Source organism: Pinus tabuliformis, chromosome 5_2 (genome assembly GCF_031772625.1).
Source record: "Pinus tabuliformis cultivar Carrire ecotype Pingquan chromosome 5_2, CPIR1, whole genome shotgun sequence".
NCBI lineage: Eukaryota > Viridiplantae > Streptophyta > Pinopsida > Pinales > Pinaceae > Pinus > Pinus tabuliformis.
Genome location: NC_142306.1, coordinates 1,104,329,926 through 1,104,346,392, shown reverse-complemented (window position 1 = coordinate 1,104,346,392; position 16,467 = coordinate 1,104,329,926). Strand labels below are relative to the sequence as shown.

Below are 16,467 nucleotides of genomic sequence, written 5' to 3'. Positions count from 1 at the left end.
ATGGAAACTCTCTCATAGGTCAATTCAGTTTTGGTAAAACACAACTCACAGTACAACAGTTATATTCAGAGGTTACAGGGCAATGGTACAGAAGAACAGGAAGATGGAACTAAGGTCTACTGATAAAAATAAAGAAGTTGAAGGAAGAAGATGATGTAAGAGAAGTTTAAGAAATACACGTAGGTTCACTTAGTCCAGGAAGTGTATACACGCAGGTACTCAGAACAGAAAAGGTGTATAATGTACGCACGCACTCCCACATAAGGCAAAGTGTGTACATGTTGAAAACCATGGTTTTGGTCCGAAGTATTTGGTCCAAGGTATCTTTGGACCATGATATTGACCCTAGGTATTTAGTCAAAGGTATTTGTTCTGTGGTATTTGATCCAAGGTATTGGTCCTAAGTGGATTTGGTCCATGGTATTGAGAAAGGCCAAAAACTATATAAAGAAGAGAGGATCATAAGGCCAGCTGTTACAGGAAAATTTGGGCACATCAACCCCGACTTCCAGATCTGTATTATTAGGGTTCATCAACCCCTAATTCAGTTGTTTTCATTCCCTAATGAAGTTAACCTACATCATCCTTGCCTCTCAAGAGTGTCATGACACCATTCATCCAAAAAATGCCCCTAAAGAGATCAGCGCAGGTGGCCTTCTATCTGGCTACAATGCATTGCAGTAACTGCACTATCTGGGTGTTATGCATCGCACCTAGCCTTTGTTCTGCCTACACTGAGCGAGATTCATCGAATTTTTGAAATGAATCCATTGGATTCCTCATCCAATGGATGCTTCTGGAAGTTTCCAGATGGATTGGGCTCGCTTTTGGATGAGGAAGGAGATGAATGAACCTTAATCCATTATCCCTTCCTCCATGGAACCACTTCCCAATTTTGGCAAAGCATTCATGAGGGCCATTAATGGCTTAACCTCCTCCATTCAGCTATAAATGAACCAATCGTTCAAAGGCTTGGGGAGGTTGGATCTCTCGAGTTAAAGAAATGTTGTTTAAGTGAGACTTGCGAGTAATGTTATCATGTCAAATTGTTGCTTCATGAGGAGAGAAGGGTTTGAAACTAGAAGGAAGACACTGAATCGAACATGGCTTCAAGGGTTGTAATCTTTCACTTATCAATAAAGATTTCTATGCTTTTTCCCATTCATGTGTTTATATGATACATATTATACTTTCAATTCTATAATATGTTTAGTTAACATATCGATATGTATGCTTTGATGGTTTTCTGTCTCGGCTTCTGTGCAAGTACCTTCCAAGCAAGTTAAGTACAAAATGGAGCGACGAAAGCAGTCAAAGGGAAGAGGGATCGAGCAATAGATATAGGTTGGTTCTTTTTTTCCTATTTCTTTTATCCGTTAGCTATAGGAAAAGCAATGGTATTACTTTAGTTGTTGTTCTAGACTAGCTACTAGGTCTAGGGGTTAGTCGTTTGAAGAAACACTAAATTTGCCCATCAAAAAATGGTGACTCCACTGGGGAGCAATCCTATCCTTTATAGTAGCTTATCAATCTCTTAAAACACTTTGACATACCATACCTTTTGTGTTTCATCGAGTTCAAGTTCAATTTACTGAAAATTGAGTCAGTTTTGAGCATAAAATTGTCATTCTGTAATCAGCGCACCTTTGTAACTGACATAGTGCATTACATTGCACCTTCTGCATAGACTCAGTTAGATGCATCGCACTATCCCTAACTTTGGCCTGCGCTAATCCCTTTAGGATCAGTTTTCCCATCTAGGAGCTGAAGCCTTTAGTCAATTTTTAGTTGTTTGAATTTCCTGTTGGATATAGATAAGGTCTTGTCTCTTAAAATATTGTTTCCTTGTTTCAACTCGATTTAGACTAGATTGTTGAATGTTTTTTATGTATTTGTTTTATCACTTGCAGTCCATTGTCGAAAAGTAGTTTCGGTCGATTGTTTTGTCAAAAGATGAAGTGTCGTAAAGTCTTCCTTCATAAAATAATCGATTGATCTATTTGTGCATTTGATTCATATTTTCGTTTAAACTGTCAAAAATATTTGTTTCTTTAAAGTTGAACGTATTGTTTATTCTTCCTTTCCCTTTAAAATAAATTGTCATCAATTGACATTTTTTGTGGAAAGATTTTTTGAATCGTTTGTGCATTAGTTTCTTAGTGCATCATTCACATTAAGAAAAACGAAAGGAAAAGCAATACATGCAATTGCATTCTAGAGTTTGAGTTTAGGAGTTCAAAAGGAATGGTTTAGGGAATTGCATTAGTTTGTGCTCTTTGTTGTTTGATCTAAAAATTACATGTATGCTCTATCCCTCATAGCTAGGATTTTCATTGTTGAAAACAAATGGAAAGAGTGCTTCTCATTCTAGTTGCATTCTTAGGAATTTTGGAAAACATCTCGTGGTGAACCCTCAAAGGAAAATTTTAAGCAAGATCAACCTAAAATTTACATCAATTAACCTAATAACGCATTGGAACTTAACGCAAACATCTAGAGGTGTCTAGGCTAGAGACGTGTTCCAGCATCTTAAAACCTAGTGGCTGTCGTTTTCATTGAGGTTGGGTGATTCCTCCTCTCTGATTCAATAAGTACTAGTACGGACTTGTGCTCCCTGTACCATCGATTATATAGTGGGAGACTCCAATAGGTTGAAATCCTTTATCCCTAGGAAGCCGAGTCTACCGCCTTACCAATGACAATGCACCGAACACAGCATTCGGGAATATTGACTTCCATACGGTAAATCCTTGGCAATTTCTCTTTCATTTACCACCAAGGTGTATATTGTAGTTTTGTGATTATTTTGGTAAACCCTCTTGTCTAGTATCTCCAAAGTAGTCACTTTCGTTCCTTTTCGATGTTATGAAACCAGTTCACAAAAAGATAGAAAAGATAGATCAACGCCTTAGAATTCAGCCTCTTCAAGGGGGCAACCTCCTTTACATTACACAAATGAATGATTCCTTGATGCTTCAAATGACAAAACCTCCTTTCTATATATAGGAGTCTAAGGAGTCACAATATAACCCAGCCGACCTATCAATAATAATATAAAGCCACAAAAAATAACAATAGAGGGATTCTATGGGGCACAGTAATAACAATATGGGGGCAATAGGGGCACAACAATATTAATAAGGGATACAACTACAATAGTAATGGGGTAATCACTAGTATTATAGGGACCTAACATGCCCCTCTCCTTCAAAAATGTGTTGTCCTCAATGCTTGAGTAGTTCTGGATGCTTCTGTATAAAATTCTCATCCTCCCATGTGGAATCTTCAGTCGATAAGTTCTTCGACTTGATGAGATACTCCGAAATTGATCGATTTCGTAGTTGCTGAGTTCTTGTTTCTGTGACTGCTTCTGGTTCCAATATAATTTTTCCTTCCTCATCAAGTTCTGGCTATATTGTTTGTACTAGGAGCTTGTCGCCTATAACCTTCCTTAAACATGAAACATGGAAAACTGGGTGCACTCGAGAAGCTGTAGGAAGCTCCAATTTGTATGCCATCATACCAATCTTTTGCAACACCTTCTACAGACCATAATAATTTGGTGATAATTTATTATCCTTCTTAGCTTGGTTGAGGGACATTTGTTTATATGGTTGTAGCCGTAGGAATACCCAATCACCTACATCAAAACTTCTTTCGCTGTAATATTGATTTGCCTGTTGTTTCATTCTATTCTGCGCCACCACAAGGTTATCCTTTAAGAGTTGGAGGACTTGTTGTTGATGCTCGATGTGATTTTCCAGTACTTGAACCTTAGAATTTTCTCTTAAGTATGATGTGATGGATGGTGGCTGATATCCTTTAAGTGCCATAAATGGGGTCATTTTTGTTGTTGTATGGAAGGAAGTGTTATACCACCATTCAACCAGAGGCAACCATTTGACCCATTGTGTTTGTTTATCAGATACAAAGCAATGAAGATATCCTTCCAAACATTTGTTTACTATCTCAATTTGCCCATCAGATTGAGGATGATAAGATGAGCTATGAACTAACTGAGTACTGAGACAAGAAAATAATTCTGTCCAAAATTTTCCATTGAAAATGGGATCTCTGTCACTTATAATAATATTTGGGTTTCCGTGTAGCTTTGAATTGTTTCCATAAATGCAGTAGAAACTGTACTGGCCTTAAATGGATGTGATAATGCAAAAAAGTGTGCATACTTGGTAAGTCTGTCAACTACCACCATGATGACACTCCTTCCCTCAACCTTGGGTAAACCTGTAATAAAATCCATCAAAACCTCCTCCCAACGTTGGCTTGGAATGGATAAAGGTTGTAATAGACCCGGGGTCTTAATTGTTTCAACTTTATTTTGTTGGAAAACCAAACATTCCACCACAAAATTTTGAATATCTGATTTAAGGCCATCCCAAAAAAATTCCTTCTTAACCCTGTGGTAAGTTTTTAAAAATCCTGAGTGCCCTCCTAAGGGAGAAGTGTGAAATTCCATAAGAATATTTTGTTTGAGTTGGGAATTATTACAGAGGTATAAGCGATCTTGGTACCATAACGAATCATTTTTCCAACTAAATGTATCGGATGTACTGGAATCTTGTTGTATCTTTTGAATAAGTGCCCACACTTCTTCATCATTCTTCCATTCCTCCCTTCCTTTGTTTATCCAATCTGGTTGGATAATAGAAATGGCACACAAAAATTCTTCCACATCCTCGTCCTTTCTTGAGAGTGCATCTGCCACCACATTTTGCTTCCCTTTTTTGTAGATGATTTCAAAGTCATAACCCAACATCTTTGTGACCCACTTTTGTTGCTCTTTAGATGATAATCTTTGTTCTAAAAAGTATTTATGGCTATCATGATCCATTTTTACCTTGAAGTTTCTTCCCATTAGGTAGGGTCGCCATTTCTTAAGTGTATGTAGTATTGCCAACATTTCTTTCTCATAAATATCTTTGTGTAAAAACTTTCCCTTGATTGGATGACTTTCAAAAGCAATGGGTCTTTAATATTGCTTTAAAACAGCACCAATTCCATTTCTTGAATCATCACATTCCACAATAAAGGTTTTTTTGAAGTCCGATGTAGCTAAGACTGGTGCTTGGCACATTGCCTCTTTAAGATGTTCGAAGGCCTTTGTTGCTTTTGGAGTCCATGAAAATGCATCTTTCTTCAATAATGTTGTTAGAGGTGCTGCTATTCTCCCATAATTCTTAACAAACTTGTGATAATACCCTGTCAACCTGAGAAATCCTCGCAGATGCTTTATGGATGTGGGGATTTTCCATTCCTTAATGGATTTAACTTTTCTAGGGTCTACCTTAACTCCTTCATGAGATACAATATGACCCAGATATTCCACCTCTTGTACTCCAAAGAAACATTTGGATATTTTTGCATATAATTGTTTCTCCTCCAATAGTTGTAGTACCCTGTCAACATGTTCAACATGATCCTTCCACGACTTGTTGTAGATTAGTATATCATCAAAAAATACTAACACAAACTTACTAAGGAAGGGTTTGAAAACGGAATTCATCAAACCTTGAAATGTAGAAGGTGCATTGGTAAGGCCAAAAGGCATGACCAAAAAGTCATAATGACCCTCATGAGTTCTAAATGATGTTTTCGGAATGTCTTCAATCTTCATTCTGATTTGATGATATCATGAATGAAGATCCAACTTGGTGAAGTAAATTGATCCATGCAATTCATCCAGTAATTCATCAATGACAGGAATGGGAAACTTATCTTTAATAGTGATCTTGTTGAGCTCCCTATAATCCGAACACATGCGCCATGATCCATCCTTCTTATGCACCAATACTACTGGAGTAGAGAAAGAACTTTGACTAGGTTGAATTATACCAGCCTCTAGCATTTCTGCAACCATACGTTCAATTTCACTCTTTTGGGCATAGGGATATCTGTACGACCTGATGTTTGGAGGAACACTTCCTAGAATCAGATGAATAGCATGATCATGATCATGAATAGGTGGGAGACCTTTGGGAGTCTCAAATCCCTTGGAATGATTGTCCAAGACTTTTTGGAGATCTGGAGAAATATATGATTTCGATGTGGAAACATCTAGCGAACATAATTGTGCAATTACACCTCTTTGTTCCTTTTTTAGAAGCTTTGTCATACCGTTAGATCTGATTATCTTTCCCGGTTTCCCTGCAATACCCCTTAACTCAACTTCCTTTCCTTCCGCATAAAATTTCACGAAAATTTCTTGAAAATTAAAATCTATTGTACCCAAGGATTGTATCCATTAGACTCCTAGTACAACATCAGCACCTCCCATTGGAATGGAAAGCATTGGGCTAGTCAATACATATTATCCCATGGATAGCTTGATATTATGTCACTTTCCAGAGAAATTTATTGTTCCTCCATTTGCAACCATCACTTGACACTCTGGTGCTGGATATAGGAAGCAATTCAATTCTTTTGCTACTTTACAATGAATAAAATTGTGGGTACTTCTTGAATCAATCAACACTATTACTTTTTTCTTCTTTATTTGTCCTTCTATCTTGATGGTTTGAGGAGTGGTAATTCCAGCCAATGCATTACAAGATATGGTCGGATTCATTTATTCTTTCTCTACACTTTTTTCCTGGAGTATATCCTCTTCTTTTGACCTTTCTTGCTCCTTTTCCTCTTCCTCTTCACAATCTATGTAGAATAATTTCTTCTCAGCACACTTATGACCTTTAGTGTATTTGCTATCACAACTGTAACAAAGCCCTTTTGCTCTTTTTTCCTCCAATTGTTGTGGTATCAACCTTATAGGTTGTGGAAGACTAGGGGCAACAACACTTCCATCTTTATAGTTGTGAGTGGTATGCTTCCTGGTTGCCATAATTTTGCTTTCCATTTTTCTTGCTAACCTGAATGCCTTTTCTAATGAATCAGGTTCCCAAAGGTGAACATCATGTTGGATATTATCCTTTAAAGTCCCTATGAACATATCAATTCTATGCTTCTCTGGAATATTTTTTACCCTTATGTTAAATTTTTGGAACTCCTCAATGTGCTCCATTATTGAACCCTTTTGTTTGAGACTTATCAATTGGCTAGAAAAAGTGTTGCTTTTTGTATCCTCATAATGTGCTGTCAATTCTTCCGTAAAAATTGCCCAAGTGATAATTTGTTTATGAGAGCAAAGCCATTGATACCATACAAACTGATTTGGTTCCAAATATAAAGTTTCAAAACGTACCTTTTGTGTGTTTTGCACATTATTGAGATCGAAAAATTGCTCCATCTGTAATATCCATGTCGCGGGATCCTTGCCATCAAACTTCCTCATATCGATTTTTGGAATATGGTGGGTCTTCGATCCAACATTAGAGTCTATGAAATCATGATTAACATGTCTTTTTTTATGCTAGTGGAAAAACCTGTGAACCATTTTCCACTAGCATAACACTCTGCCAGCCCTGTATGGAATCTCTCTTTAACAACATTTCTTTTGTTCACATCATGAGTTTCCTTTACTACCCCTTCACCATTAGTAAGTATTTCTTGTAGAAAAATTTTCAAATCTGCCTTCAAATCTATCTTCAAATCGTCAATCTTAGCTTCCACGCCCTTTATCTTAGATTCCACGCCATTTATCTTAGCTTCTGTTGGCTTTTGTGAGAGTGAAATTTGTTTCACTTGGTCTTGTAATTTTGATATATCATGTAGCATTTCTTCCTCTTTTTCATGAGTCATGCTAGAGCTTTCAGGTTGCTTACTAGGTGTTTTCATTTTCTTTCCTCGAGGCATCAGTCACCAATAATAATGCTCTACTATGCCCTTTGAATTCATTCAAAATATTTTTTCAAACCAAGCTTAAGCAAAAATTTAAAAAAATCTACACACCTTTTTTCACTTTGTAGGAGCTCGATATTGCCTCTGATGTATCTCTATAATTTCAAATCATCCAGTTCTAAAATTTCAACTTGCAATATCCCTTTTTGTCCTCTTTCCAATGCCACTAGTCTGATCCCAATTGGATTCTCCAAAGAAGAGTTATGCCAAATCTCCCACAGTGACCTGATTGTAGACTAGTTCAGTAGAGCGAACTTGTACGACTTGCCATGTGTCCCTGTTTCGACCTTTGGCTCTGAAAAATATATACAAGAAACTACAGTCCATATTCTTTCTGTACCTTCTTATGAATTTTCAATCTGATGCCCAAAGAGAAAGTTATGACGATTTTCCCCAGGTCACCTGTTTGGAATGTAATTCAAGAGTCTGCAAAAAGACCAACTTCCTCAAATCATATCGCGTCTCAAATGGGTTTTTTTTAGCTTCTGAAACGTCACAGAATAAAAGTTATAGCGAAAATGCCACGATGACCTGTTTGGAGCAGCGAAACCCTAGAATCCAAAGCTCTGATACCAAATGTTATGAAACCAGCTCACAAAATGATAGAAAAGATAGATCAATGCCTTAGAATTCAGGCGCTTTGAGGGGGCAACCTCCTTTACATTACACAAATGAATGATTCCTTGATGATTCAAATGACAAAACCTGCTTTCTATATATAGGAGTCTAAGTAGTCAGAATATAACCTAGCCGCCCTATCAATAATAATATAAAGCCACAAAAAATAACAATAGAGGGATTCTATGGGGCACAGTAATAACAATATGGGGGTAATAGGGGCACAACAATATTAAAGGGATACAACTACAATAGTAATGGGGTAATCACTAGTATTATAGGGACCTAACATTCGACTCCTTAAAAGAAAAGGTTCATCTAAGTGCTTTTCCTTTCAATCTCATTAAACATCGAAAGCGACTAGAGTCATATTTTGTTTTTTCTCGAACCTTTAAAAATGAAAAAGCAAAGTTATTTTCTAGTGTCATAAAAGTTAATTGACTGCGAATAACATCCTTATTCCTTAGTTGAGTTTAGGTTGATAAGAACAATCAGCAATTCTGGAGGAAGATCAACCTCCACTCCGTCGTTCGAGGAGAGTTATGAGCAAACTGCCCTTGCCATCGGAAGCAACACCAATCCGGTCAAGGCAGACTTGTCAAATTGAGTTTGTTACTTCATCTAAATTACCAGAACCGCCTATCATGGCTAGTACAGAACCTCAAGTTACTCCAACTATTTCTGGTACATCTGTTACACAAGAAGAAGTTACTCAACTACCTGAGGCCAATATAATGGAAACAAGTGAAAAGGTACCTGAAGTTGATCCACAATTTGAAGTTAATCAACCAAAAATTACTTTATAACTTGAACCTATTAAATTGGAATTTGATCTAGAACCCATAGCAGTTGAAACCGAAGATATTTCTGAACCTGAAGTTGTTCACGAACCTTCCCTTGAAACTGAAGTTCTTTTACCAGAACATCTGAGCTTTGACCTTGAAAATTCCGAAGTTGTCACAGAATTACCTCAGTCATCTGTAGTTCCTGAAACTCCATCTTTAACACCAGAAGTCTTTTCAGACCTAACCGTGAAATCCTTCCACTTAGATTAATTGCTATGGAGGAAGAAGCTGAAGAAGATTCTACCCCCGGGACTCCACATCATTTTGGACCTGGTTTATATCTTTATTTTGAGTCTCTTCCTCATTCTGTTGTTGCCTCTAAGATCCCACTTGATTCATTAGGTCAACTTTTGGGTCAGTTAACCATGGCAGAACAACCGCAAACATCCCAGATTGTTTCATCTGATGCAGCTGCGGCAGAATCCTTTGCTGCTACTTCTTCGATGTTTACTACCACACCTGAGTCACATTTATATGGACAGCTGTTCATCCCGGCTAGTTACCAATCTATGTCTGGAATCCACTCAGGGGTTTCTTCTTTGCCATGGTCATCACCCATGTCATCATCAAGAATTTTACCTGGTTCTTCTTATCAAGGACAACAGTTTGATCATGCTTATCAGTATCAAACTGGGCAATTCGATGAACAAAGACCTATATATCCTCTTAACATTGGACTGCCTCCATATGGTCACCAGTATGCCTATTCACAGCATCCTCCCTATCAAGGAGGATAACGCTATGGTTATGTCCCATCGTATCCAGATCGTCTGAAATGAGAGTCTGTCAGTGGCAGCGAACTATGCCACCACAACCAAGGCTTGTGTATCCAACACAACCTATGCAAACTGAGCCAATTATTTCGACCCAACCTATCATAACTATGGAACCACAGATACAAGCTCAACCTGTTGTATCTCAACCTGTGTAAGTTAGTTCCGCTACCTCGTAACCACAAGTTTTGAGTCATCAAACCCAAACTTCTCAAGCTGTTATACAACAACCGCTTGTTTCTGGGGTACAAATACCTCAAGTTAGTGTGCCATTATCTGGAGTGACTCAAGTTGCTACAGATTTAGTTTATTCTTAGCCTGGTCAAACTAGCATTGGGGGACAATATCAAACTTCACAACCATTACCCCAACAACCTTGGTAGTCGTAGTATCCACAGCCTCCTTTTCAGAATTTCCAACCTCAGTATGGGCCTGCTTTCCAAGCTCAACCTGGGCAAGGACAATATCAAGCATATCAGGGTCCTGTGTATCAAGCCCAACCCGGTTACGAACAAATGCAAGGTCAACCTGGTTTTAATCCATATACCGGATATGTCCCACCACCCTATCAAGGATATCCGCCTTATGCGGGTATGCAAAGGCCTATGGCACAAGCAATTCCATCTTATCCCAGATATGCTCAACCTGATTTGAATCGGCAGTTGCCATTTGTGGCAACTCTAGAATTACCGGATTTAAACTGGCTTACCAATGATCCAATTTTTTATGCACCTTGGTGGCCGGTAATTCCTCATAAGTTGCCTTCCGATATTCCAAAGTTTAGTGGAAATCCTGGAGAAGACCCGTCAAATCACGTTATGACTTATCATTTATGGTGTTCTTCCAACTCCTTGAATGATGATTCAGTAAGACTCTGCCTTTTCCAAAGAACTCTCATCGGTTCAGCTGCTAAGTGGTATATTGAATTGCTGAGAGCTTCTTTTAATAATTTCACCCATTTAGCCACTACCTTTTTGACCCACTTTCAGTTACCCATCAGAAACTAGAACAGAACTTTTGACCAAATTTAAACAAACGACTTCTACTCACATATCAGATCATATTCATGAGTGGCGTCATCATCGTCGAATGGTTAAAACCTATGATCCTGATTAGCTTCTTGCTGAGTGGTTCATTAAGTCCTTATTGCCATCTAACACTGAGGATGTGGCTAAAGGTGGAGTTGTTACAGAAGAGCAAGTGATTGCTCGTGCCCAATACTTGGATTTGATTTATACACAATCCGGCATGCTCTATGACAAAATTCCACATGCACCATGCCTAAATCAATCCATTCCACCTCCATCATCGAATAGGGACTCTCATGCTGGAGAAAGTGTGATCAGTTCCTTGAGCACGCAAACGGCAAGTCAACCATTTGGTCAATCACTTGCCATGAATCAAATTGTAAATGCATTTGAGGTTCCTACTTCCAAGATTAATGTCGTGTCATCTGACAAAGGTAAGAATTCAAAGCAACCAGGAAGCAAGAAGAAAGGGAAAAATAAAAAGAAAAATGAAAACCCTCCTCAAGAGAAATCATTTGATTCCTCTAATCTAGGAAATAAACCTCATTATCCATGTCTAATATGTAATGACGAGCATTTTACAAGGGATTGTCGTCACCGCTCGGAAGTTTCTAAACTGTTAAAAGCTTCTACTGCGTCTGCAGTGTTGACGGATCCATTTCTGAACCCGGATACCAATATGGTTACAACTGAAAATTCTTCCACATCCCTGGTGTTATCACTCAGGTTTTCCCAGAAGTTGTAAGAAGGGGAAAGGAGGCTAAGGTAACCACAAACCAATCTTTTAGATACAAAATCTAGCCTATCTGTATCTAGAGAGGGCTCTATCTTTATGATTTAGCTTTGTTTTGAAAGGTATTAGGCTAGTTATGAAGTTTAGGAGTTTTGTTTGAGTTTGGGTGGTGAGATTCAATAGAGCAGAAAGGTAAGACAGAGTAGTTCAGGCCATTGGGCTAATGGAGTCAAGGAAGATAGCTTTCTGGATTTGGTTTCTTAACAGAGGATGGCTTCACAGAGTAAGGTAGTCAAACAGGGAACTAATAAAGACTTGAAACAAATGGAATGGGCTCAAATGGGGTGGAGGGCAGCTAAGAATCCTTCAACCTATTTAAAGAGGGAAATTGGATGATTACTGATAAGGAGCAGTTAAGTATTCTTTAGCAAATAATCAACATGAAAGAATTAGGAAACAGGAGCAATTAAGATTTCACTGCTTATCCTAATTCTGAAGAAAACATAGAGAATAATAATGACTAAAAACAGAGTGCAATCAAGCATATTCGGAAATTAAACCTTTTCTTTATCATTCAGATTGTGAAACACATATGATATAATAAACAAGAAAAAACTTTAAAACACAAGATATAGAGGACTTATTGATCTGGTGGTTGATTCAAGAAATCTGTGACAAATCCTCTGCTTCAATTCTTCACCCAATAAGCCATGCAACATTTGATTCCAACAACTCTTTATTCCAAAAAATAAATATTACATCAAAGTCTAGGAATCCCCTCTTCAATACTCCAATTGAGGGGTATTTATGCTCAAAATTGTATAACAAATATCTCCTAACAAAGTGAGATAATATCTAGGATGACTAAAAATAGTTTTACAAGAAAATAGAAACAGCTAGTCTCGAAAATAAAAGAAAAGATAAACTAATGTTGTGCTGGTCTTGTTTTTGTTGAATGTGCCGGAGGCAGGCCTTATGATTTGGCTTGCAGTTGTCTTTCTTCGGTCACTCAGTGCTGGCTGCCCTGTTTCAACTGATACTCTTTAACCTTGATCTGATACACTTTGACCATGTTTACCTCTGTTCATCTTTGTTTACCTTACTGTGGTTAATTGCCCAAAATTCTCCTTTTACCCAAGGTAACCGCGCAGTAGATCTTTATGTGGCTGTGTCAAAGAGGAAATTGTATAATGGTGGGTTGAATGGCCGGCTGCGAGCTCGTTCCGTAGTTCTTCTAGTCGGGTGCCGGTTTGAAACTGGACTGCTGGCGTCGATCGTTTTTTGTATGAAAGCTCGAGGCACAGTGTATAACAATGAGAAACATGTTTTGCCCATTTATTTTAACAAAATGAAGGTTGGCAGGGTTTATCAGGTGAATGGCATCAGCGGAGGGTGGATGACGTAAGCAGAAAGCAGTAAGCAGTTTACTCGCACCGCTTTTGGAGCTGAGTGGTTTTGGACGGGGGGTGGGCGAGTACATTAAACAGATGACGCGTGGCTTTTGTATAGGTGGAAAACCGCCTGGCGATCGCGAGTTTAAGCGTGGTCACAAGGTGGGTCGTGAAATCGCCGTTGACCATCGGATGGTGAGGCAGAGATCGGACGGCGGATGGGTAGAGGACATGGCGGGGGTTTAACTATTGCGGGCCCGGCGTATTTATAAATGATTTAATAGTTTCGGGGTTATTTTGATTGGGTCAGGGGTAGTTATTAATTAACCCAAATGGTTAATTAACCTCGTTATCATGGCGGGGAAAGGTTCTTAATAAGTCTCGAATAAACTTATTAATTCCATGTTAAAATGGCGGGATTATGTAATACTTGGGGTTATGGTTATTAATTAGCCTGGGGTTAATTAATCCCTTTGTCACGCGGCGGGGAACTTTGGTTATTAACGAATTTATAATAAATCTGTTAATTCCTGTTAAACAGTGCTATGGTTGTATTTCAACCGGGGCGGGAATATATAAAACTTGTGGGTTTTTATATAGTTATATAATACAGGAAAGGTTTAAAATGTTTCAGGATTTATATAATACATGTTAGCAATTAACATGAATTTGAAACGAAAGCGCTAAGTTAAATTTACATTTAAACTTAGGCTTTGAAAGGGAAAAAAGGGTTTATGGGTGAGATTGTGCATTTTCCTAAGTAAAGTAGGGATTTACTTAAGAGAAACTTCATGAAATGAAATGAATGATTTGATGGGTGATATTAAGCACAGATCTTAATACTTTTGGGGGAATTAGTGAATGATTAGGGAAAAGTATGAAGGGGAGTTAGTTATTCAACCTTGTCTTGCTTGAGCTGCATCAGGTATAATGTCCACCTTGCACTTGTGATAGAGATAAATATTAACACATTTAGAGACATAATCTATCACAAGTATCATTCTGCAACACCATCTACCTACCTTGCCTACTTTGGCCTAGCATTTTTTCTTCTTTATTTGGGTGCACTTAGACTGGCAAACCCTTATTAACTTTTCTTTTCTTTGCATAGTGAGCCTACCTAAGTCTGCACTTATTACTTCCAAGGGCTCAGATTAAATTGTTGAGCTCCTTTTTATTTACTCTACCTATCTACTTATCTGCCAAGATTACATAGTTTGGTCAGATTTTATTCTATATTTCTAAAACAAGAAATTCAAATATGAGCTAGCCAAGATTAAGTTGTTTGGCCATTCATCAATTGTGGCATAAGTTAACAAGCTACACACAATGCTTATTACAGAAAATAAAAAAGTAGTGGCATTTTGGACTTGCACACCTTCTTGGTCTATTTTTGTTTGGGGTTCATTTATTTCACTTTTTTGACCATTTTATTTATTTTCACCCTTTGATTTTTCTTTTAGGGTATACCCTTTTTACATTTTTTACATTTTTTGAATTTTTGATAATATGGAAAACCTTTGCAACAAGGAAAGGAATGAACATATTACAGAGCTCAACAAGTCAATCATGAAATATGACACCTATTGGTATAGGAGTATAACACCAGTATTAATGTTATCCATCGCAAAACCTAAGGATGACATTATGGTTCAGACACGTAGAAAAGATTATGGTAATCCGCCATCATTGTCAAATAATCAGGCCACTGAGCAAACTGGTTCTTTGACTTTGACCGCATCGGAAAATATTCCACTGCCCATTGCACCATAGTTAACAATAAAGCCAACTAAGGGAGTTGTGCACAAATCAACATTTAACCCTTGAGCTCGAGCTGCTCAAAATTATAACATAGTAGAAGATCTTGCTTAGTCTCCTTCTGCTATGTCAACGCTTGAGGTATTACAAAATTGCCCCTCCCAGAAGCAGGCTTTACTGTCAGCAATAGGTGGAGTAGATCCAGCAGATTCTAATCTTGTGGTTTTTAATCACTCAGGATATACACCACAGTTACCAACTCAATTAGCTTTTCTAATTCAGGTTAAAGCTCTCAACAAAAATATTCATCGAACAATCATAGATGAGGGAGCTTCTACCTGTATTATGTCAATGAGCTGTTGGAAAACACTGGGGTCACCTACATTGTCAAGGTCACCAACCACATTGAAGGCTTTTGATGGAAGACATTATACTTGATGTGGGATTTTGAATAGCCTGCAAGTAGAACTAGGGGGAAAAACAGTAACTATTGAGATTAATGTGGTTGACGAACTCCTTGATTACAACATTTTACTTGGATGACCATGGGTTTATGCTATGGCTGCTATTGTTTCCATGTACTTTCGTATGATTGCATTTCCTCATAAAGGTGGAATAATAGTTATCGACCAAACCTCATTTTTTGCCTCTAGTTCTCAAGTTATGGGAAGCATTCCATTTGTTAACGGACCCCTGCTTTCACTTCAATCTGTTGGTGTAGGTCTTTTCAAAGATCCCTCCTTAATGGGTACTTTCACACTTCCTCCACCATCTGGAACTTTGGAAGTTGCGAGAGTCGAGACATGTAATATGTTATCCTCTACTTCATCTGATTTAAAGAGGATCACCAATAGTGTTGAAGATGAGAGTTTTGTTGAGGTTATGCCGCTAAGTCCCATTGAAATCGCATAGCAATCAATTTTTATTTCTTGTGTAGCATTTCCATATCCACATTCGCCAATTGTATGGGTAAATTGTTCACTTGAATACGGTACTTCTTCCGATCCTTTTGGTTGTATATATTCTACAGATGAGGAAATCATCCAATCAATGATGATAGGGGAAGAACCTTGGGAAGATTAACATCATCGTTCCCTTCCTCCAAATTTCAGGGAGGATTATTCAAATGAACTAGTACACCCTTCAATTGAAGATTTCTTTTTGAATTCTGTTAGAATAGATTCAGTAGATTCTGAGCTTAATTTGTCTAACATAGAAGAAACCATTTCTATAGACATTTCGACCAAGCCTAACGTTGTAGAAAACTTTCATGTCGGAAAATCTTGTTCTCCTTTGGAACTTGATATTTACCGTGCTATGTTTCATGAATTTAGAGATGTATTTGAATGGCCTTATGAGGAGATTTCAGGCATTGATTCGAGTATTGTTGAACATCAAATCAAAGTGTACCCTGATGTCAAACTGGTACGACAACGGCTTCAACCTGTACATCCAAAGAAAGCTGCTACCATTAAGACAAAGGTTGAAAAAATTTTGCATGCTGGCTTC

At 37.9% G+C, this 16,467-nt stretch overlaps 1 pseudogene; it reads left to right on the top strand.

The window, feature by feature from the left end:
- The window catches only part of LOC149163091 (RNA polymerase II C-terminal domain phosphatase-like 3), a 28,049-nt pseudogene extending 14,603 nt beyond the window's left edge, over positions 1 to 13,446 (top strand).
- The last annotated feature ends 3,021 nt before the right edge of the window (positions 13,447 to 16,467 follow it).